The sequence below is a fragment of the Chionomys nivalis genome, chromosome 13 (assembly GCF_950005125.1).
Source record: "Chionomys nivalis chromosome 13, mChiNiv1.1, whole genome shotgun sequence".
Taxonomy (NCBI): domain Eukaryota; kingdom Metazoa; phylum Chordata; class Mammalia; order Rodentia; family Cricetidae; genus Chionomys; species Chionomys nivalis.
Window position 1 is genome coordinate 69,819,778 of NC_080098.1, and position 21,428 is coordinate 69,841,205.

The window sequence follows — 21,428 nt, forward strand, 5'->3', positions numbered from 1 at the left end:
GTCTCTCCTTCTCTGACTGTGGCTCAGAAGGCAGTCTGGGCCAGCATCACCAGTCCTCAGTCAGTGACACAATAGAAACTGGCCATGTCCCCACTCCTTACCACGCTCGCCTCTCCAGACAGCTCCCGAGTGTTGTCCTCACACTACTCGTGTAGGCCTTATCCCCATATCCGAAGAAAGCTCTGCTGTAGCGTTTTAAGTTGCTTCTCCAGGGCCCTGTGGTTTGACAGAGGTTTGTGTTGGCCACGGGGTCATATGGCCTTGGCTCACCTGCCACGCCTGATGGCCCTGCCTTCGTACGCTGGAGTCTGTGTGTGGTTTGGCCTGTGTTATGCTCTCTCCAGAGTCACGCTTGCATTTTCTGCTTTTTGCTCTCCACTCCCTCCCCCCCGCCCCACCCCTGCCTCCCTCCTCCCAGCTTGGACGGGATCATATCAGCAGCAAAAGCCAATTTCTTGCGAAAATCTTGCTGGGGTGCTGCTGGCAAGCCTTGCATACCAGAAAGGCGGTCTTGGCCCTTTATGGAAGTTATCAGGAAGATGAATAAGGCCTGAAACACAAGAGAACCAGCAGACTGACTCAGACCTCACAGAATGGCTGGCCCTGGCCTTTGAAGAGCAAGCACTATTTACACCCTGCTAATGGGCCTCAGCCTCCTGGCCCTGCTGCTCTATAAATATTCTCAGGCAGGCGCAGGGGAGCAGGGCAGAGTTTGAGAAAGGCCTCTGCTGTCCACAACCTCTCCTCTGAATGAGTGAGTGGCATGAGAAGCCTGCAGACAAGTGGTGGTCCTAGTAGAAAGCCACATGGCCAGGCCTGTACATGGCCACGGCCGCCTCTGAGCAGGAGAGCGGCATTCGGAGCTTCTTCCTGGCCTGAGGAGACGCGGAGAGCAGCTGTTAGCCATCCTATTAGCACGGACATCCATCACAGCTTGTTTCAGATAGAAGCCTGGGAGGGAGAAGCATGGGCTTCCATGAAGGGCAAATGCAGTGAGTCTGGCAGCCGCCTGCCTCCAGGAACTCCCCAGCTGGAGACGGAACCAGGGTGAGGGCCTTCCTGACAGTCTGAAGCCACTGACGACTGCTCACCACCCACGAAGCTGCACCAGGCCTTGGCAGGGTACAGGTAGACACAGGAGGGCATGTCTCTCTTAGGACTCGGCCCCAGCCTGCACACAGCAGTCATCAAGCCCTGGCTCTTGGAGATGACAGGCAGACAGAATGTCACCATCAATCCTATGGCAAGCTCTTTGTTTGCAGATGGAGGAGCTGCAGTTAGAAAGGATAGTGGAGTTTCTTGACCAGCTGAGCATCTCAGGTTGGGGAAGTTCTTAGCGGGACCAATGCCTTTATCTGCCCAGTTCAAAGATGGCTGGGACATCTGGGTGCTCCCGACAGTGTGCTCCATGATGTCCTTTGTTCCTCAGGAGCCTCTTGCTGCAGCAGAGGCTCTGAACCTTAAATATTTGGAGGGCTAATGACTGTTCCCAGGCTCTTTGCCTTCTCAATACTGCACAGGACAATTAGGGCTCTTAACCACACTGCCCCCAGATTAGTGGCACGGGAAGGTCTATACACACTTGACCTTAGGATCTGCATTGCAAGGCAGATAGTTCTGCTCAGAGGGAAGGCTGTACTGCTGGGTTCATGTCACGTGACTGGCACTTCTTGGATTTAGGTTAAATGATTTGGCTCTTTTGAGTTTGGGGCCCAGCAGGGAGTAGAGAAAGGGTCATATGACATGCCTATCAGGTGACCTGCTTGTGAGACATTTATTCCTTGTTTCTAGACACCTACAACCCCAGCTCAGTGATTTTTCACACTTGCCGGATTTGTTGAGGACCCTGGTTAGAAGCGGGACAGGATGCAGCATTCAGAGTCCTATCCCAGAGACCCCCACAGTAAGTCTAGGGGAAGAATACTCTCCTCTCACAAGTTCCTAGGCAATGCCCATGTGGCTGGCCCGGAGATTCACTTTAATAGTTGCTGTGTGAGCTCATGTAATCTGGCCTCATGCTGCTCCATAGAATTGGTATTGTCCTTGTCACTTTGTGAATTAGGAAATGAAGCCTTTGAGGACCAAATCGCATGCTTAGGGTGGTGAAGCATCAGTTCTGGCTTTGGTATGGGACATCCTGAGCTGTCATTTCCCAACTGTGTGGGTTCCTACCTTGGTGCTTTGTGGGGGGATATTTGCCCAGGCACAACGAGCCTGGGGGCCAACAGGCCCTTGCTGGCCTAAAGCCAGACTAAACCAGCTATCTGAGCATGCAGCATGTAACTTCCCTAGGCGTCAACCTAGGTCTTCCAAGGGAGCTCCCAGCAACAGCTGCCATGCCATGAGACAAGATGACCTGAACCAGTCTCTAGCTGCCACGGGAGACCCTGACACCCGTGCTGCTGCTTCCTCTCCCCTGGGTGGGTGGGGGCTATATAAGACTTTCCCCTTCCTAAAATAAACTGAGCTTGCTTCACTCAGCCTGTCTCCCAGGAGTCTGCGCTGTTAACCTCCGTGCCTACGCAGCCTCCACCCGCAAGGGGAAGTTCAATGGGACAGAGCAACAGATCAAAGCAACATGTCTGAGACATGCCGGCTGCTGTCCCTGTGTGTTTTTAGATCCAAATGGACCTTTGCCCAAGGTTATGGTTGAGGCCAGTTGTTTCTGTTACTGTTTTGTAGTTAACAGAGCCAAATAACCCTCAGAAAATTTGAATGAGGAAATCCAGGCTGAGCGGCTGGACTCTGGAGAGGTGCTGGCTCATCAGGCTCTTCCAGGTCTGAGGTGGGGGGTGGTAGTCCCAGGCCCTTCCATGTGGTGACCTGTGATGTCCTCAGCAAGGGCTCTCAGGGCCTTACCAGACCCAGCGGCAGCAGGAGCTCAAGCCCCACCTCTGACCCTGGGAAGAGAGCTAGGCCTCCTTCCCACCTTCACCCCATGGTCCCTCTCTCTAAAGTTTCCAGCACAGAGAAATGATAACATAGACAGTAGCCCTGGCCTAACTGTCCCGCGTTTTACACGTATGCATCCTGTCAGTGTGTACTGTTATATCAGCAAGAAATAAGAAAAAGACATACGGAGTTTATTTGTTAAGCACAAACCTAGGAGACAGCGAGGGAGGTCTCTCCCTTCCGTCTCCCAGTAGCTTTCTCCCTACCTGATGGGTGATCCAGAGCCCAGAGGAGACTGTGCCCTGCGACCCTGTAGGCCTGTGTACACACACAAGCTTTTCATATAGAGACCAGCGCCAGGGATGTGTCACGACCAACAGGACCTGACAGAAGGGGAGGGACAGGTAAGTGGACAGTTGGGGCACTCTGGGGAGGTGGGGATGTAGAGATAAACATGCTTGAGGGAAATAATTTGACCTTCGTCTCCAAGTTCAGTCCTTCCTCTGACCACATTCCCCTACGGAACTGTATTTTCTGCTCGGGTCAGGTCATGGGTAGTCCTGAATGCCAGGTATCCTGAGAGGAGAAGGCCTCACTCCAGTCTCAGCCTGAGCTTTGGGTTCTCACGGGGCCAGATGGCCTTTGTGCCTGACTTCTTGGTCCCAATACTGTAAGCTTCCCATGTGAGTCCGCATCAAGCCATATTTACTGTAGCATCTGTAGCAGGCAGCCTCTCCCCGACCCCCACCCTGCCCTTGCTGGCAAGAACACATTTGGGGAGAGATGTGATCTTGTGTTCCAGCCCCCCGGTCCAGGGTAGGCTCTGCCTAAGCTGGTATCTTTATCTCCGTGAGCTGAGCCCTAAACTCTCTGGGTCTTAGCTGGATTAAAGGCCTCGATTGTTGCTGAGGAGGAAGGAGGTCCCTCTGTAATTGCTGTTTAAATATGCCTAACAATAGCCATATGTGGAGCCAGATTTGAGGGTTATTAAATATGAGCACCCTTCTCTCAGACATGCCTTTGTTTGCATAACTGGGCAACATGGGAAAGGGGAGCCAGCAAGCTGTAGAGGCAAAGGGGACTTTAGAAGTCCTGTGTCCTGGGAACACTGGGCCTTGGATTGCAGAGTGGCCTCAGGATGGAAATGTTCAGCCTTGTCCTGAGCAGGTGATACTCTGGGGCATTGGCACTCACTGTCCACGGATCCTCTCTGACTTAACCATAGCCCATACCTAGCAGCCAGCAGCTGCCATTCTGGGTGAACCCTTAGAGGATGCTCTCATGTTGTTCGTCAGACACGGCGGCATCCTCACCCATTGGGAATGGAGTTAGGACCCCACGGAGAGCTGTCTTCGCAGATGATGCAGCCTTTGATCTTTTCTCTAGATGGGAAACTGAAATAACCTCGTCTGCTAGGATATCAGGGCCTCTAGAAAAGACCATAAAGAATAATAAGGAACAGGTAGAAATTACACGTGGACTACGTGATATTCAAAGAACACAATACCTCGCACACATGGTGAACTTTTTGTTGTGAGGTTAGGGAGAGTTGGAACCTCAGATATCACTGGGTGAGAGTGCTCATGGTATTTCTAGGAGGTACTTTAAACACACACACACACCCTTCATTTTGGAGTCGATGTCTGGAAAATTTGCTTCCTTATAGACTTTATCCATCATTCCTTTTTCCTTGGGAGAGAGCAGATGGATTCTCCTTCTGTAGGAGATGCTTGTGTAGCTTATTTTTATTTGTTATTAATTTTGTTGTATTTATGTTAGGGATTTTCAGGAGAGGCAGTGTACAGGTTGTTTCTCTGCTGCTTGGAGTCTATGATATTAAGAACATGTTAATAATCGGCCCCTTCTCAGAATTAAATGTCGGCCTAGAGAAGGGATGGGGAGAAGAGGAGAGAGTGTGGGCATTGGAGTGAGTCCATTGTCTGCCCGGTGCCAGCAGCACATTGCTCTCTGTGTGGTTCAGGTAAGTTACCTGTCCTTTCCCTCCAGCCTCCGTGTCTACACCCTCTCACAGGGCTGCTGCTCCCCAAAGAGGATCAGATAAAGGACTGTGGTCCTGTCCTGCCTACACACTGGGAGCTCTTGGTGAAAGGAGCTTTTATTACTGAGAGTTGTAGAATTCCTGTGGCTAGGACTTAGTCACCTGGGCCCAGGGAGCCCGATTTGCCTCTTGTGCAAAGCCCTGGGAGGACTGTGTTCCAGGCATTTCTAAAGGACAGCCCTCAGCCTGAGACCTCGGCAAGGAAAGCACAAACAGATGCTTGCTCCTCATGCATTTGGTGCTACACCCTCAGAACAGGAAGTTCTCCAGCGTATCTACCCTCCTCCCTGGTGCCAGATGTGAAGTGCCTTCTCCTTGCTGTTCTCTTGGGGACAGAGCACCGAGGATTTCCGGTGTGCAGAGGAGTCTGACTTCTGTGGCCAGTCATTCTTTCTTGCAGCCACCCTGTGAAATCAGATTCCGGAGGAGGATGGAGGTGAGGATAGTGGTTTCGTGGAGAGAAGAGTGTGCCTTGTCCCTTTCTGGTGAGCCATTCTTGAAAGAGGAAGCCCAGGATCTCTTGTGGGACCCCGAGTGTCCTCCCGACAGGCTGTCTCCTGGAATGTCACCCTCAGTCCTGTCTAAGGCTCTGCTCTAACCCTCCCACCCTGGTCCCTCTGCCTCCTTGACTCACACAGCTGGGTGCTAAGTGGTATTCTGACTCCAGTCCCACTTCCAGCCCACCCCAAGGTTTGTCAATATTGAACACTCTGGCTCCTCCCTCCCTCCTCTCTGCCTCTTCTCTCTGTTCTTACCCAGGTCCAGTTGCCTCCAGATCTCATTTGAATAGCAAGATGGTGCCCACTCCCCCCTTTGTAACAGCGTAAGTGAATGCAGGCAGATTGTAAAAATATATACAGCTTTAATGGGGAAATAGACTTACGGGACCACAGGTTCCCGCGGAGAACAGGAAAGCAGAAGAGGGGCTGCTGGGATCACGCAGTAAATGTTTATCAGTAAACATTAGCCCGAGGCAAACACGCCCCCTAATGGGCGGGGCTTATCCCTACACCCCTTGGCCCTACACTCTTAAAACCCAGAACCACCCTTTAAACCCAAGACTGGCTGTGGTTCATGTACTTAACCCTCTCCACCACCCCCAGTGGCTTTCTCTTGTCCTCCGCATAACGCCCTGACCAGCCTTGGCCTTTGACCAGCAAGCCCTTCCTCGCTTGCCCACCTGCTCCTTGCTAGCTGCTCTTTAGCCACTTGGATCCCGCCCCCCAAATTCCTTAAACATTCTACTCTCCCTCCCAATTTCATGCCTTGGCGCACGCTCTGGTCTCCCTGGACCATTTGCTGCCCATCTTTTCCTCGCCCATCACTCACTCTTTATCTGTCAACTCAACTGGTCACTCCCAGGGAAACCTCTGTGCCTGGCGTCACCACCAGATGCAGTAGGCACTCCATCCACACCTGCGTGATGAGTGTTTATGTCTGGGGTTCAGCAGGCCCTCTGGGAGCTTTCCTGGCTTCTCCTCTCCAAATGATCTGGGAATCCAGACCCGCTTTCCTTGGGCATCATTTCTGGGGTCCTTATCCAGGGCCCCTCAGCACTCAGACCAGAGCCCCCACCCCCCATGGATGCTTTACCCAGGAGAGCTGTCAGGTTCCACCACAGCCAGCAGCTTTTCGCCTCTGAGAGGCTGGGTGTGTTCTAGTCTTTGTGAATGGGATTATTCCCAAGCATCAGAAGGGTTTCTGCTATGTATTAGGACAAAACAGTCTTCTCATGAAGCAAAAAGTCTGCAGTAAACAGCAGCTGATTAGTCCATTTTGTGGATTGCAGGCACTAAGAGCTTTTTCTCTGAGAACAGGTGACATTGACTGGCTAGAAATCTTCCCTCAAGCAGGCTCAGCAGCTGGTGTCTTACTGCCCACTGCTCTCCCTTCGGAGCCTCAGCAGTGGGATAACGACCCTGTGACAGAGCCCATAAATACCTCATCACTGTCCCCAGCTCCCTCTCTGGTATGGTAGCTCGCTCACTCTCCTCTCCATCCCCTTCCCTCTGGGATTCAAGGCACCCTCAACTCCAGCCTCTTGGTATGGATACTAACAGGACTGATAGGGTGAGCCCTAGTGGAAAGGCTCCCCACTTCTCCAGGCCTTGTCACTGACCTAGTGCGTGAGCTGGAGTGTCAGTGCCTTGGTCTCCCCAGCACACCTGGACAGGACTGGCTCCAAGGGTGTGGATCAAAAGCTTAGAAAAGCGTATCATGACTTCAATCCAGAGATCCCCAAGGACTGAACTGACCAGTTGGCAGGTGGCTGGTTTCCTAATGTAGGATATTTTATTTAAAACTTGGTGTCCTTTTATTTTTTTTTAATAATTTACTTATTTTTACTTTATATGCATTGATGTTTTGCCTCATGTATGTCTATATGAGAGTATCTGATCTCTAGAACTAGAGTTAAAGACAGCTGTGAGCCATGTACTCCAAAGTTGGTGGAGCCTTTAACAGAATCTCTGCCCTCTTGAGTTTTCTAGTCCCCAGGGATCTATGATCATCCTGGAGTTGATGGATCCTCTTTGAGCATGGGTGTCTGGCATGTACTATACTTTGAGGTCGAGCTGGCTTCTCTCTTTTTTAGGTGAAAGATGCCTTGGGAGAGGGTTGGGTAAAAAGAGTTCTTTGGTGTGCAGAAGTGTGTATGTGTGTGTGTGGGGGGGTGGCAGCCACCCTGGGAGTCTCAGGAGAGTGTGGTCAGGGCATGAGGTGCACTATGGGAGTGTGTCTGAGCTCAGGTGTGAGGATTGGGTGGGTGGTGCTGCGGGTCAGGTTCTGTGGAGTCAAGGGTCGGGTTTGAAGGCAGGGTCTGTCCCTTGCATGAGGTCAGGTTGAGTGAGGTCGGTGATGATCCTTTTGTGTCTTTGTGCCTCTCCCATCCCCTTCTCTTTTTTCTTTACATTTTGCTTAGACAATTTAATGAAGACATTGTATAGCCAAACGAACCAGACCCCAAATGTGAGCAAATCCAAACCCAGGCCCCCATCCCAAGCCTCTCCTAAGAGGTCAAGTGCCCCTGGTTGTGAATTCTCGGCATCTGGAGAGGCTCTTTCCTCAGCTTGGTTATGCCATTTAACAAATTCATTTGGGACAAGTGCAGAGGTGAAGACCAGAGAAGAGAAACAACTGCCTTTTCTTCTTAAGAGTCCCCAGGACACCGTTGGGCTCGAGGATTCTCACTAATCTAATTCCTGTCAGAAAAGGAAAGCCAGAGCGGCACGGGCTTTAGAAGGCAAATCCCCTTCCTGTGCTCGCTGCGTTTGCGCCGCGATCCTCACTGCTGTGGCTGCTCACCGCCAAGCCCGGCTTCAACTCAGCGAGGGCTAGGGGATAAGGATTTCAGGTTTCACTCTTGCAGTCTTCATATTTAAATTTGCTTGACTCTCTGGTTTGACTTTCCATTGACCCTTGAAGAACTGGAGTATTTTAAGGAGGGGGACAGATCTCATTATAGGAAATGAGAAAAATGGGGCACAGTTTTAAAACTTTTAATGACTGAAACACGATGTTCCAAGTCGCTATTGTATTGGGGTTGAAGTCACTGTTTGGTTACAAGTCTGTTAGGTCTAAACGGGGTTGATGACATCTGTTTAATTTTAGATGTCTGGAATACATTCTGAAAATAATGAAATCCAAATGTATGACCAAATTAGAGAACAATTTTATCTGTGACCGAGAAAGTTTTGAAATCAGAGCAAACATTACAACCGAACAAAGCTTTAAAAGACCCATCAAGCCTTTGGTCATCTTGCCTTGACTTTTCCCAGTGGGTCTCCACGGTTGGGAGAATGTTCCTTGTGGTTTTTCTCCGTGTGCCTCAGACATTATTTTGTAATTTGATGCCCATTTTCTTGTCCTTTCTCTGGGTGTATGCTCAGCGCTGTTCAATCTACTCTAGAGAGACCATGTTTACACAAGTGAAGACCCTTGGCCAGGCAACTGTATTGATGGAGCAGAGGGCTCCAGGCACAATGCTTGAGGCCACTTGTCGGCCATCACACAATGGGCTCAATAGCTCTGGGAGAGGAAACGGTACAAGGGGCTACTCTGGGCTGGGGGAGAAGTGAGGCCATATGCTTGACTGTTCCAGGCTGTCAGGGTCACCCCATCTCTAGTTTCTCTGAGCCTTGCTTTCTATACAAGAAAGAGCTTGGATGTTTAGGGTGCTGGGGCTCTGTGGGGTTCTCCTTTCCTCGATAAGATTCTGGGCTATGCAAAGAACTCCCCTCATGTCCTAGACAGCCAGCACAGGATGATGTAGGTCTCCTTTACTGTCTCCAATCTGAAAAGTCCTGTAAGAACGGTATCAGCAGATTGACATGTCATGTCCACTCCCTACGGGCCAGAGTGGCCTCGGTGTCTAAACCTTCTCCTCTGTCCATGGAGAGACATGCTCGTGAACACAAGACGTAAATAATGACTGAGGTTTTGTGGATGCTTTTGAAATGGTCCTGCCAGGCAAGGTGATTCTGTCCCTGATAGATACTTCCATCTCCCAGGTATTTATCAACTCTTGGTATCTGGCACTGTCTACTCCTTCATGTTGGTTCATGTCCTCTTGGGGAACCCTCTCTCTATTGAGACCCTCCAATTCCATCCTCTTTCTTCAGGCTTAAATGCCGCCAGTGTTGGTATCCTAAGCCATAGGCTCATTGATCACTAGCCACGCATTCTGCTTGGAGCTTTGGGGTTTGCTTGTTGGGTGTCACAAGGAAGTACTAGTCTGCTTGCCCTAGACTAATGATCAAGGTGAGCCTCGTTGTGGGGCAGGGGATAAGCTGCATACCTGAGGGTGAGTTTGGGCCTGGAGAGCCCTCTGCAGAAATGAGTGCGGGGAGCTGATAGATACAGTTAGATGGAAGAATGGAGAATGCTGATCTGCCCAAACCCTGAGCTGGTGTCTGTTTGATTTGTATGGGAACCTCTGTGTCACAGGTTCCCTCCTCAGGACCTTGGGTTGCAGTTATTGGCCCCACAGGTGAGAGGTATCAGTGGCTGTGTGCTATATAAAGCAGGAAGGGTGGTCTGATTATTGTGCTATTTGATGGGTGTTTTCACTCCCAGGGGATCCCAGAAGCCTCATGGCCAAGGGCATTGATGGTAGCTACAGGCCAGTGAGCTGAGGTCGGGGAAGGGGACAGTTGCTGAGGAGCTGCATCCCTACAGGGCTGTGGGATGGAGCTATGTGTTCGCTTGAAAGTCGCGGAGCTTGGGCTAACTTGACATTGGTAGACATGGTACTGGCTTTCTCTATGCCTCCTACTTACTGTGACGTGTGTTCATGGACAAATTTTGCTTGTGTCTGGGTCTCAGGATCAGCAGCTATAAACAGGAACCAAAGTGCTTGCTGTGCCGTCCTCCCTGGGCAGCCCAAATGCTGGAGGGGGTGTGAGCAGGGATGTAGGCAGGTGGGAAAACACCACAGAGCAGGCTGGGTTGGCAGGGATGCTATTAGCTTTAGGAAGGTTGTTCTGGTCTTGATAACTTGGTGCTAGGTGAACCGTGAGGACTCTGTGTGTCTTGCACACTGGGCTGGACATTTTCCTGTGGTCCAGGATCAGCCTGCAGGTGACCTGTCTGTGGGAGTTGGTCCCTAACTCCTTAGCTAGTGGCAGGGGTTGGGTAGACCAAGACAGGCAGTGGGGCTGTTTGCCCCTGTTATGGGATTGGGACATTTCTTCACTGAGGTGCCAGGGGCCCCACTAGTGCTTTGCTGCCTCCCAACTGAGGCTTGGGGCTAATAACAGTATCTCTCCATGAGAGTTCAGTGAATTGAAGATTGTAAAGAGTTAAATATGACTGCCGACACATAGTAGGTGTTCAAGAAACAGACATTGCTGCTGCTGCTGCTGCTGCTGCTGCCAGTGATGACAGTGACAATCATCGCTAGACGTCTCCTTTGCCCTGCTGAGCCCTTCCCTGTATGGTCGGGACTGTAAGGCTGTGACTGACTGGGTGTTTCTTCCTCTGCCATGTGTAGCAAAAGTGACCTCCACCCCCTCCTCTTTTTGTATTGCTTCTCAGCTTTCCCACGAACCCTTCGTCTCAGGCTGTAAGGTTCTAAGGCGTTGGAAATTAATTTTTAAGATTATACTCTCTGACCCTTTAAATTTCAGTTCAAATCCCCCTCGCGCCTTAATGAAGCACAGGCTATTCTGGGCACTTTGGAGAAGTGTGGCTGACAGCGTGCCCTTTTAATTTACATAGAAGCTCACCCGGCCCCAAATATGTATCTGTATAATTAAGACTAAAATCAACATCCCCAAGGCAGGCTGTGCTAGTGAACATCACATTTAATAGAGGATTAGGAGGTGGAATTAAAGTCGCCCAAGGGTACTCTGAAAGACTTCAAACACCTTTTTGGAAAACAAATTAATGTGGTTTTCAGAGAGCATTTTCCAAAGACGATGGAGGGTTTTCCTCGGGCTTCCTTGCTTTCTTTTGAAATGTATTTTTAACACTTGTGTAAACAGTTTGGGCCTGTGACACGGGGCTTCCTGCACTCCCTTCATTAGCTGGTGTCTCTGGGAGAAGAATTTGGCTCATTATCTGGACGTTTTGATCTCCCCGCAACCACCACTTTCTTCTTTCCTGATGCCTACTGGTATGGGACCCGTTGGTTTGTGGCTCAGTGGCTTCCACATCTCCCTGCCAAGCCTGCCTTCACCAGGTCTCCCGGAGTGAACAGGCCCTCTCCTGTGGGGCAGGTGGCTGGATGGTGGCCCTGCTGCGGGCGCTGAAGAGTGTGTAATGAAGCTTGGTTTCTCTCCCTTCTGCCATTTTCAGGTGCGCACGTGTGTGTGAGGCCCCACAGTGCTCTCTGGTCCCCATTTCTGCACATAGTCACAGACTGCCCCTGCAGGCTTTGGGGGTTTCTGCCACGCTGTCAGCGGACCTGAGATCCTGTAGTAGCCCTTCCCCACAGAGATGCCCCTGGTGGAAAACAAGCAAGTCTTCGCTTTGTGCTTTGAGGCAGGTGAGGGAGAGGATGCTGTTCTCTGGGGAGCCCCTGAGGTTGTGCTCAGCCAGGTACATCCCTTTGGAGGTTTGACCTTTCAAGGACATGGGGAGATAGAAACTCCAAATTATGCCTGTCTGGTTTGCCTTTTAAAATTAGTTTTTCCTGTGTAAAACGAGGACAATAAATGGTAATAGCTAGTAGCTAGCACTTAGTGGGTGCTTATTGTACACCAGGCACTGCTTGAAGTGTTGATTTATTTTTTTCATAACTTTTAAGTATGAAGTCCCATTGTGTCCCCGTTTCTCAGCGAAGGATACCGAGGCCTTGGGAGGTTCATTGAGGCAACACAGCAGGTTAGAGACGAGTAACACAGCCTGCCCATTTCTGGCACCCGCTGAGGCACTCACAGGAGTTGGAGTTCATCACCTCTCCATCTTTCTTGGTTCTGCCAGGCAGCCAGCCTGGCGGTGGCGGTGGTCATCTACTCCTTCCAGCGTGATGCACACCTGGCTTTGCATTTCCGGGCTGGCAGGAGGCATATGGGAGTGTGGCCGCTCACTTCGCTTCCTCGGTGAGGGTTACCCTGTGTGACCTTGGCAGGTGACCTCTAGTTTGGGCTAATGTGGTTCAGTGAGGGGGCGAGTCACTTACCCCGATGGCAAGTCTGTTCCTGTTGCTCCTGGAGATGGAGCAGAAAGGAGGGCCTAGGAGTGAGAACATGGGGGGCCCGGGTGACTTGTCTCTGAGGGCTCTTCTTGCACACCTGCAGAGGGGACCAGGAGTGTCCCTTAGTAGGGCAGTTTCCCCTGGGAGAAAGGGTGTCATTGGAGGCCAGCTTTGAAGTGAGCACTGTCCTGAGAATGTTCTGTCTTCTTCATGACCTACTGCTTGGCTTAGTGAGGAAACAGAGGGCAGGTGACTGACCGCAGTCACACAGCTGCAGCCAACAGAAGAACTGGCAGGAACTTGTAGCCCGATGCCTGGGAAGGAAGAGCTGAGGCAGGAGGCTGGGAGGACTTGGTGTGTGGTAAGAAGCCGAGAAGGGGGGAGATATCTGTGGAGGGTGACAGAAAGTGGCAAGGCAGAAGACCTGGAGTGATGGCAGGCAACCCATGTCCAGTGGGTCAAAGACCTCATCCAGAGAAAAACAGGGGAGAGGGCAAAGCATGACAGCACCCCGATTTGAAGCGCTCTCCTTTCCATGGGTGATATTAATATTCACACCATGGGTGACATGAAGTATTCTTGGAGTGAGAGGGCCGTAACTGCCAGGAGTTGTGAGCCGTGGTACAGCCTTCAGATGGCCCCTGCCCTTGCTGCCCAGACTCTGGACGGCAGGATGTGTTCTTCACAGACGGGAGGGGGGGCAGGAGGGAAGCAGTGTTGCCAGAGCATGGCGCTAGTCTTGGGAAACAAGGCTGGAGGACAGAAATAGTGAGGCTGCAGTTGACTCTAGGGCCAGGGTTCACTGTACTCTGAGACATGAATGTCTTTCTGTCTGTGATCTCTAAAAGTGCATTTCTCAGCGAGAAGCTTCTGGAAGTGAAGACCTTGGAGCTCCTGGCCTGCGTTCCTCTCTGAGGTCAAGTTGGACCAAGATTGGTTTCAGATGAGGGCCCTCGGCTCCCTTTTGTGTGTCCAGTTCAAGAGTTAGAAACAACATATATTCCCCTGAGAAATGACCTTGGAATTTCCTTGGAAAGATGTGTGGTTGGGAATTGAGGACAAAGCGGCACATCAGATCGTATCAGAGTGCCTGCATTGGTCTGCACTTCCGGGACAGCCTTGGGACCAGTGGGGAAGCTGTTTGGGCTTCCTGCCCTGCTCTGCAGAGGCAAGCCGTGGCTAGTGGCCTGAGAGATGTGTTAGGGATGGCCCTGATCAGCCTGCTCAGCCTCCTGGGGCTTGATCCCCAAGTCTTCCAAGCCTCTGAAGCATGGTGAAGGGATGGTCCATTTGCCTCTGCACTCCGACCGTTGTCTGTCTGGCTCCATGGGCTCAGCTGGCCCACACTGAGGATGCTTCTTTCATTAATTTACCAGATTTTAATGGTGTTGATGTTGTGGCATGCCATTGCTATGTAGATCTTTGGCCCTTGTACTTGCTGTACCATGTTAACTTGCACAGCATGGGCTCTGGGCCGTTTTCCTGCCTACATCCTGGCTGGGAATGGATAAGAACCAGGCAGGCTACAGCCCTCTCTTAAGCCAGACCAAATGCATTCTGGACTTTTGGTTTAGCCTCAGCCTGTCTGGGTCGTAGGCCTCTGAGACTTTAGTGACTTTTAAGACAGATCCTGGGTCCCTGCCTGCCCCTCCCAGTAGTACTAATTTGTGGCATCCTGGTACTTGACTGAAGGCCCAAGATCACCTATAACGCAATTCCTTCCCCATGGGGTAGGGCCTGCTCCTGAGTCTCTGCCAGTGCCCACAGGTTGATTGGTGGCTTTCACACTTGTCTGGCCTCGTTTGCCTCACCCTGCCCTGCCCAGGGAGAGGGCTCACTGATTTGGGCAAGGTCTTACATTCTGAAGCTTCCTGGAAAGCCCTGAGTGGGAAGAAAGGGTGAGGTCTGAATTCCATCTTAGGAAGGGGAACACTCGCCCAGTCCCCATAGGGCTTCTAGGCCCTGAGTAGCCACTGCAGGCGAATTTATGCTAAGGAACATGGTTATGATGGTCCCTGCAAAAATCTAAAAACTCAGTTTGCAAGAACAAAGTTAGGAAGTCACCATTTCCTCTTGTGTATAGACACCAAAGCCAGAGAGGAGCAGGAACTTGCCCAAAGTCACAGTGAGTCAGTAGTAGAGAGGAAATTCAGTCTTTGGTCTCCCAGCCAGTGTGTCCAGGCCCTATGACTTTGTATGGGCTAGACAGAGGGCCATGGATAGGACCAGTGGAGAGCCGAGGCAGTCCAGCCGGCACTGTCTTATTGTCAGGCCCATGTCCCTTTAGGGACACCCTACTATCCACAGGCACCAATCTCGAGGGTGCCTGACATGGGCACATAATGGAGACCTGCCCTAGGTGGGGCTCACAGGAAAATCCCCAGTCCACTCCAGACCTGGTGCCAAGTTGTGTAAGAGCTATGCGGCTGAGGTTGTGCCAGTGTTATTCTTCGGTGAGTCCACACTTCGTGACCAAGTGTGATTCAGCAGGAAGAGCTGCCAAGGAAGGCCAAGATGGCAGGCCCTGGGCCAGCGGGAAGTTGTGCGTGCCACACTAGCTGAGGTACTCTTAGGAAGCAGAGAAAGTGTAGACAGAGCACGTGTGTATAGCTAGAGCCAGAGGGAAGGGTGGTAGGGTAGGCTACGTAGTTTCTAAGTCCTGGAGAGGGCTGGTTTGGTACAGAGGCCCCAGGAAGGACAGCTAGGCTTAACCAGTGTTCCTTTATTGGTCCCTCAGATCTGAAGGGACCTGCCTGCCTGAACTGCAGAGAGCTTGGCTCAGGAATGTGGCATGCCCTGCTGATGGTGTGAAGGCAAGTGACTTGGCCTCCCTCTGAGCCTCACAGCCGCCTAGCTTCCAGCTGGGAATGGTTATAATTGATGGCATTGTCAGAGGAGGCACTGAATGAAGAAGGCTGTTGCTAGAATCTTGATGGCAGTTGTGGTCTTGAAGTCACTTGCTCCCTCGCCAGTGGATCCTCCACCCCACATGCAGACTCTCTAGCTTTTCCCTATAGCCTCCATGTCAGAGCCTCAACTATCACCTCCCTGAGGCCCCATGGAGTCAGAGGTGACTTTCGGGGCTGCCTTCTTAATGTGCATGCAGGAAGTGAGAGGGATGAGGTGGTGAGGCAGGACCTAGCCTGGCGTTTTCACTCATGGGCTCCCTGAGAGGCCAGGGGTCCCACCCACTGGTCACAGGCCAGAACTAGGTGTCTTCTCTCTCAGCCCTCCGGCCGAGGGTCCTGGAAGCACAGGTGGGTCACCTAACCAGCCTGCTCGCACCTGCTGCTTCTAAAATTCCTTCTCGTTAACGGCAGTGATTGTTAGTCTGCTTCTCCGAGGAAAGAGATGTGGAAAGAATACGGCTATCAACCAGGATGTACATGGATGTTGACCTGGCTTCTCTTCTGTCAGGTGTGGGTCGGTGCTGGGGAGGCTGTGGAGAAGTCCCACTTCTCCTTGGGACCCAGACACCTTTTGTCCTCACCCTAGAGCTGGAAGCCAGGCCTGCTACTGGTCCACTGGTACATGCAACACAGGAAACTCCCTACTCTGGTCAGGGGCTTGCGTGCATGCCTGAGCCAAGTCCTGGAAGCCTGTGGGAAGGAGCCCTCTTTACTACTAACACCCTCCCCCCCGCCCCCCGCCAGGAAGTAGGTAGCTTTGCGACTGGCTCATGAACTAGTCCCAGGCTGTTTTTCCCTCCTCGGAAATGCCAGGGGCTGACCTGTCTGCAGTTCCCAGCTTGCTTAGGTGCCCACACTTTGTTCTGGACATCTTCACATTCGTGGTGCATGGAGAGACCACAGGCAGTGCTTTCTCAATACATGGAACTGCTTGTAGGTAGGTGATTGGAGAAGATGACCAACCAAAACCTCTGCCAGTCAAAATGAGGCATTGGTCTCACAGGGGATAATTTTGCCATCACCCTTAGCATGGGGCCATGGCAGACCGGGTGTCTGGGCAGGATGCCCAGGCCAGTCAGGCTGCAGAGCTCTCTACCCTCTGGCAGCCACCCAGCGGAGTGGCCTAAGATTTAGAAGTTCCCCATAAAACACAAATCATGGTACTCTTGTCCATATTTGCAAGGAAGTAAACCCCAAACCGAAGAGAGTGGATATAATGTTCTTAAGTGTGAGTTTTTCACCCATAAATTTTTAATTAAACCTTTGGCACCCATTCTGCCTGGAAAGCCAGGGGAGATGGCAGAATCACAGGACCATTTGAAACGTGTGAATCTAGCGCGATGATCCACAAACCATGTGGGCATGGAGGCCACTGGAACATTAATGACTCTGTGGTGGCTCAACAGTTGTGTTTGGCTGGTAGGGCTGTGCCTGGTCCATGCAATAGTTTTGGCATGTCCCTGCTTTGCTTTGGTAACAAGTGCCCAGGCCCAGGACAGGCAGCGAGACTGGTGGCCCCGCTTTGCACTTCCATCTTGATAACTATCTTTGAAAAATGTGTGTAATCTCAAGATGACCCGGGTATCCACCCTGTAATTCGAATTGTAGACAAACACCTTCCAGGTTGTCATGACAGTCTTTGTGCATCCTGTTGCCTTGCTTGCCCCAAGGTGACCCCGATCTACTGAACAAAGGAGTTGCAATTAGCTTGCATCACTTCTGATAGAGAAGCAAAGGTGGGACCAAGTATACGAGCGTGTGCGATGCAGGAGCCAAGGCACTGATTCAGTATCCTGGGTTACGTGCATATAGCAAATAGGTCCCGGAGCTGCCTATGGCAGTGTGCTAGAGGAACGGGTTGCTGACATCGGGGTTAGGAAGGAACGGACTGTCTACGGAAGGCAGATTTTAGTGCCACCATGAGGGGAAAAAGGCAGCTTTACAGTTGTAAAATAATCCCTCGCTAACATGGGTGCCTCCGGGTTATTTTGTGCAGGGTTTTGGTTTTGTACCAAGGATGGTTATCCTCAACTTGAAAACCAAGCCTTCAAGTTATTAATAGCACTCTGTGTGTTTGCATACATCTGCTCCCTGTGTTACTATTAATTAAATTAAAATACAGAAAGAGAAGTGACCTGAGGCAGATCTTTGTCTTATTAAACCCATTCTTGGCAATTTGGTTTTAGCAAAACAGAGCATCTGATTTTGTTGTTAGTTTTTATTTGTATTTAATTTCCAATTTTACTTTTTTGAAAAATATTCCAGGGTAATAAATACAAGGAGCTATATTAAGCTAGCTCTAATTTTTCTTTGTTTACACATATTTTTTTGCCTGGTATCTTTATTGCATTCTTGCCATATGACTGGTAGATAAAGCACAAATAAACAAGGTGAAAACTGTCATCCTTTGCAGAGTTTATAATCTATACACAAGAGTAGACTGAGTCCCTTTAAACTCCCACCAAAACAACAACAACCCCATACACATGCACACACACATACACACACATACATACATACATGCTCATACACACTCACCTGCTCACCCAAGTAATCTATAGCACAGAATCGGGTAGAAAAGAAAGAGCAGGCAGCTGAGTGAGAGGATGATGAGGTTGATTTAAGTAGGATGGTCCAGGCAGGCCTGTCTGAGGATAACATTTGCTCAGAGAGTCTAGGATGCAAGGCAGCAAAACATGTTGTTTGGGTGAAAAGTCCTGCATTTGGAAACAACCAAGTCTGAGATAGGGATATGTTCTCCGTGTCTGGTCGAATATTTAAATTATGCGGTAAATAAAATTTGGTATTCTCCACTTGTGACTGGGGGACTGGCAGCATAAAGCAGACCCCGCAGCAGCCCCTGACACACCTGGGGGAGGAAGGTCCCTGAAGCTTACTAGGCAGGACCAGGGCTCAGGGGTAGCAGAAAAACTGTGTGGGACCCCCACCCCACCCTAAAGTCTTGTCTCCCCAATGAGACTTTGGAGAAGTTGGTGTCAACGTGACTACCTTACAATCGACAGGGAGGTGAAAGTGCACCCCACCCAGTTCCACTCCCAGGGGTTCTGATTCAGGAGGTGGGTGGGGCCTGAGAACGAAGCTCCTCGAAGTTCCCAGGTGATGCCCATGGTGCTGGTCCAGGGCCACACCTTGAAAACCACTGCTACGGAGCAAACGGCACACAGAACATGAGGATCTGTCTATAGGGACTGCAGAGATGATGAGGCAGGGGATTGGCTGGAGGACCTCAGGTCACCCGAAGGTGTCTGTCTGGAGAGTTACAGCTATGAGCTGGAGGCTTCAAGGAACAGTGTCTGTTACTGAATACCAAATGCGTGTGATGGGTGTTGTTTATGTGTCTGTGAGTCCATGCCAGTGACTGCGGTCACAGGTTTCAAAAGTCTCAAGGTCAGGAGGACCCCACAGCTCATTATGGGCTGTGGATCGGGACGCAGCCCTGACACATAGCCCTGGGCAGTTAGAGTTCAATGTGTGTAGATTGATCCTGGTGAGTAGTGGCCTTGATACCACAACCTAAAGGTTCACATCTGTACCCGGAGAATCCAGGCTTCAGTAGGTCTTCTGTCCCCTCCTTTCTCATCCTCTGACCCCACGGTTAGCTTTGCATCTTTCAGGGATACAGGTGAGGGTTTTTAGCCAAATGACTTAGTATTCTAGATAGACGAGATGTCATTAAAGACGTTCTCCTGTTGTTTAGTCTGATCTTCCTCACTGCGGGCCCTATACCCTTCCTGGTGGTACCACTATTGGACGTGGATTTAGGGAGAAATGGGCTGGACGCATGCAGGAAGCTAAACCAATGCTTCTGCGTACTCAAAATTTGGATCCTGGCCCACGGAGAAGCTGCAGAAAATTAAATTAAAAAAAAAATTCTAAAATTTAAATCCTAAAGGGTTAGGTGGGGGTGAAACTAGTACCCATCCACCCTCATCTCTATACCCTGTGTTCACTGGGTAATTCTCAAGGGCAGAGCAGCCTGGGGCTATCACGCCTTCTTGCCCCCACCCTCTTCATACTAGAAGGAAGGGACAGAGTTCCATCTGCCTCTGCTTACCATTAGTGTTCAGCTGCTGTTTTCCTGGCACTGGTCTTTGGAGCCTTCAGAATTGTCAGGAGAGGTGGCAGCAGAGCTTGGATGAAGACATCCGTTCAGAGATGCAGCTGTGGGTCTTGGGATCTGGGACACAGCAGAGGCAAGGCTGGGGCCTTTGGGAGCTCAGCCTCTCTGTCTAATCTCTCAGCAGGTGCTAGTATTGACAAATAGAAAGGCCACAGTCAGATAGATGGGCAAGCATAGCCATGCCCTGGGGCATTGACCAGGTCTCATCTGGGATCTAGGCTAGAGCTCTTTAACATCTTCTCCCAACATATGTAAAATGGACTTTAGGCAACTAAGATGCCTGCAACTAGGAAGGGAGTCACACAGCAACAGTTCCCAAGTCCCTGTTGCCTTTCAGATGATTAACAGAAATCTTACCTAGGGGACGTTGCAGCCCAACCATGTATGGGGAGAAGTGTAGCCTGTGGAGAGGTGCAGTGTGGGATTGCTACAGCCTTCCCTACCCTTGGTCCACTCTGCTCTATGTACAAGCTGCTGAAGTATGCCTTTTACCTCTCTCTGGTCAGCACTCGGCTCCTTAATTCCTTGCTGGCCTGCCCTGAAGACCCAGGGAGACCTGCTTGAAGAAGACCCAGGGAGACCTGCTTGAAGTGCCTGTCTGCAGGGGTAGGAATTGACTCAGAAGGAGTCTGGGACACCATGGGACAGCCACGGTGTGGAGGTTTGGAGCTTGTAAGGGGTCACCTTTCCTGACGGTACCTGCTGACATGGTCTACTGGGGCTCTTTCCTGAGCAGAATTGCCTTGTATCCCTTGAACGTTTCCATCTGCCTGACTTACTGGAATAAGTAAGTCAATAAGAGAACACCCTGCCAAAAGTATGAAGCATTTCCTCATCTTGTTTGTAGTGGCGGAATCAGTTGCTCATTCCTAGGACCCAGGGACCTGAGCTGGAGGTTACAGTGGGGATATGGGGAAGAGAGGAAGATGGAAGAGAAGGGGAGCATTGGACAGTTTACCGAGATGCAAAGGAAAGATTCTCTCTTTAGGTGTCACATTGGGAATGACGATGATGATTGTTATGGGCCACGATATCCAGGACTTGTATATACTAGAGTCTCATACAGAATCTGTCCCTGTCATAACACTGCAAAAAGGTAAAATTGTTAAAGAGCAGGTAACTGAACTGATTCTCATTTGCAGAGAACGTGCTTAGCATTTGGACATACCTTACTTCATTTGTTTATGGGGGGACAGATTGGGTAATTGTTGGATAGTGATTTATTGCTAGTCAGTTCTGAAGGTTGGCAAGTCCAAGCTCAAGATGTTATATCTGTTGAGGGCCTTCATGCCATGATCCATGATCCAATGTGGCAAAAGTCATCACATGTTGAGGGAGGCTGCTTGTTCATTCCTGGCTGCTCAGACCTAAAATAATCACACAAAAACTATATTATTTGTAATACTGTTTAAACAATAGCTTAAGCATATTCCTAGTTAGCTCTTATATCCTAAACTAACCCATCTCCTTTTATCTGTGCATCACCACGAGGTCATGGCCCACTGGCAAAGTTTTGGTGGGCTCTGGCAGAGACATCTGTCTCCTGTGGCAGCTACATGGTTTCTCACTGACTCCACCTACTTTCTCCCAGGATTCATTTTAGTTTTCCCACCTAGCCCTATCACAGGCCAAAGCAGCTTCTTTATTCATTAACCAATAAAAGCAACACATATACAGAAGGACATCCCACATCATCTCCTCTTTTCTATCTAAATAAAAAAGGTTTTAACTTTAAAATAGCAAGATTACATACAACAAAACAGTTATCAAGCAAGAATTATAGTTACAATA

General features: G+C 50.4%; 1 pseudogene; it reads right to left on the minus strand.

Moving 5' to 3' along the window:
• Positions 1-791: 791 nt before the first annotated feature.
• LOC130885548 (mitochondrial fission regulator 1-like) overlaps positions 792-21,428 on the minus strand; it is a 50,117-nt pseudogene continuing 29,480 nt past the window's right edge.